Below are 2,500 nucleotides of genomic sequence, written 5' to 3'. Positions count from 1 at the left end.
TTACCCGCATCTGCCACCTTTCGGCCCAAGTTTCCAACTTATCCAGATCCAGCCATGCGGTTTCTCATGTTTTGTAGCAGAAGAGGGCATTCCGCAGGCGGTTTTCTGGGATGACGTGGGTTAGCACAAGCAGTAAAAGGAGGTAAGAAGCAAGCGCCCAACGTGGGGCTCGAACCCACGACCCTGAGATTAAGAGTCTCATGCTCTACCGACTGAGCTAGCCGGGCTTCTGACGCCTGCCGGCGCATCGGAGCTGCACGCGGCACGGTCCGGTCGCGCGCAGGTAGCTGTCAGATCCTTGGTGTGGCGGACACCACCGACATCGCAGACGCATCCAAGCATTGGTGGTTCAGTGGTAGAATTCTCGCCTGCCACGCGGGAGGCCCGGGTTCGATTCCCGGCCAATGCAGAGCAGCTCTTTTCCTCGTTTGCTGACCTTTGCATTGCGCCTCCTTTCATTGTTGACTTTACAGACACTTGCAAAAAAGTCTTTGGGCTCTTGCTGCCCTGTTTTCGCTCACCATCCTTTTGGGCCTTCCCTATTCTATATCCTCTGGGGCTAACATAGTTAGCAAGGCCGAAAAAAGACATTTGTCCATCCAGTCCAGCCTACATTCCGTCAGAATCAATCCCCAGATCTACGTCCTTCTAAAGACCCTAAGAACTGTAAGATACAATATTGTTATGCTCCAGGAAGACATCCAGGGCTCTCTTGATCCCCTCAACTGTGTTCACCATCACCACCTCCTCCTCAGGCAAGGAATTCCAGATTCTCACTGCCCTATCAGTAAAGAATCCTCTTCTATGTTGGTGGAAAAACCTTCTCTCCTCCAGACGCAGAGAATGCCCCCTTGTGACGTCACCTTCCTTGGTAGAAACAGATCCTCCAAGAGATATTTGTATTGTCCCCTTTTATATGGTTATTAGATCACGCCTCAGTCATCTTTTTTCTAGACTAAATAATCCTAATTTTGCTAATCTCTCTGTGTATTGTAGTTCCCCTATCCCCTTTATTCATTTTGTTGCCCTCCTTTGTACTCGCTCTAGTTCCATTATATCCTTCCTGAGCACCGGTGCCCAAAACTGTACACAGTACTCCACATGCGGTCTAACCATTCAGTGTGTAATGGTGATAGCGATTCCTTCTTCCCACGTGTATAACCTTCCATTTATCATTGGTTACCCGCATCTGCCACCTTTCGGCCCAAGTTTCCAACTTATCCAGATCCAGCCATGCGGTTTCTCGTGTTTTGTAGCAGAAGAGGGCATTCCGCAGGCGGTTTTCTGGGATGACGTGGGTTAGCACAAGCAGTAAAGGGAGGTAAGAAGCAAGCGCCCAACGTGGGGCTCGAACCCACGACCCTGAGATTAAGAGTCTCATGCTCTACCGACTGAGCTAGCCGGGCTGCTGACGCATGCCGGTGCATCGGAGCTGCACGCGGCACGGTCCGGTCGCGCGCAGGTAGCTGTCAGATCCTGGGTGTGGCGGACACCACCGACATCGCAGACGCATCCAAGCATTGGTGGTTCAGTGGTAGAATTCTCGCCTGCCACGCGGGAGGCCCGGGTTCGATTCCCGGCCAATGCAGAGCAGCTCTTTTCCTCGTTTGCTGACCGTTGCATTGCGCCTCCTTTCATTGTTGACTTTACAGACACTTGCAAAAAAGTCTTTGGGCTCTTGCTGCCCTGTTTTCGCTCACCATCCTTTTGGGCCTTCCCTATTCTATATCCTCTGGGGCTAACATAGTTAGCAAGGCCGAAAAAAGACATTTGTCCATCCAGTCCAGCCTACATTCCGTCAGAATCAATCCCCAGATCTACGTCCTTCTAAAGACCCTAAGAACTGTAAGATACAATATTGTTATGCTCCAGGAAGACATCCAGGGCTCTCTTGATCCCCTCAACTGTGTTCACCATCACCACCTCCTCCTCAGGCAAGGAATTCCAGATTCTCACTGCCCTATCAGTAAAGAATCCTCTTCTATGTTGGTGGAAAAACCTTCTCTCCTCCAGACGCAGAGAATGCCCCCTTGTGACGTCACCTTCCTTGGTAGAAACAGATCCTCCAAGAGATATTTGTATTGTCCCCTTTTATATGGTTATTAGATCACGCCTCAGTCATCTTTTTTCTAGACTAAATAATCCTAATTTTGCTAATCTCTCTGTGTATTGTAGTTCCCCTATCCCCTTTATTCATTTTGTTGCCCTCCTTTGTACTCGCTCTAGTTCCATTATATCCTTCCTGAGCACCGGTGCCCAAAACTGTACACAGTACTCCACATGCGGTCTAACCATTCAGTGTGTAATGGTGATAGCGATTCCTTCTTCCCACGTGTATAACCTTCCATTTATCATTGGTTACCCGCATCTGCCACCTTTCGGCCCAAGTTTCCAACTTATCCAGATCCAGCCATGCGGTTTCTCGTGTTTTGTAGCAGAAGAGGGCATTCCGCAGGCGGTTTTCTGGGATGACGTGGGTTAGCACAAGCAGTAAAAGGAG

General features: G+C 49.7%; 4 non-coding genes across 4 annotated transcripts; 2 read left to right on the top strand and 2 right to left on the bottom strand.

Moving 5' to 3' along the window:
• Positions 1 to 154: 154 nt before the first annotated feature.
• TRNAK-CUU (transfer RNA lysine (anticodon CUU)) lies at positions 155 to 227 on the bottom strand. The gene has a single exon. It is a non-coding gene; the product is annotated as a tRNA-Lys (tRNA).
• Positions 228 to 338: 111 nt separating this feature from the next.
• On the top strand, positions 339 to 409 carry TRNAG-GCC (transfer RNA glycine (anticodon GCC)). The gene has a single exon. It is a non-coding gene; the product is annotated as a tRNA-Gly (tRNA).
• A 924-nt stretch (positions 410 to 1,333) lies between these two features.
• Positions 1,334 to 1,406, bottom strand: TRNAK-CUU (transfer RNA lysine (anticodon CUU)). The gene has a single exon. It is a non-coding gene; the product is annotated as a tRNA-Lys (tRNA).
• A 111-nt stretch (positions 1,407 to 1,517) lies between these two features.
• Positions 1,518 to 1,588, top strand: TRNAG-GCC (transfer RNA glycine (anticodon GCC)). Its single transcript has one exon. It is a non-coding gene; the product is annotated as a tRNA-Gly (tRNA).
• Positions 1,589 to 2,500: the final 912 nt, after the last annotated feature.

Source organism: Dendrobates tinctorius, unplaced genomic scaffold, assembly GCF_039654945.1.
Source record: "Dendrobates tinctorius isolate UK_male_01 unplaced genomic scaffold, ASM3965494v1 ptg000270l, whole genome shotgun sequence".
Taxonomy (NCBI): domain Eukaryota; kingdom Metazoa; phylum Chordata; class Amphibia; order Anura; family Dendrobatidae; genus Dendrobates; species Dendrobates tinctorius.
This window is presented reverse-complemented; position numbering and strand designations above follow the sequence as displayed.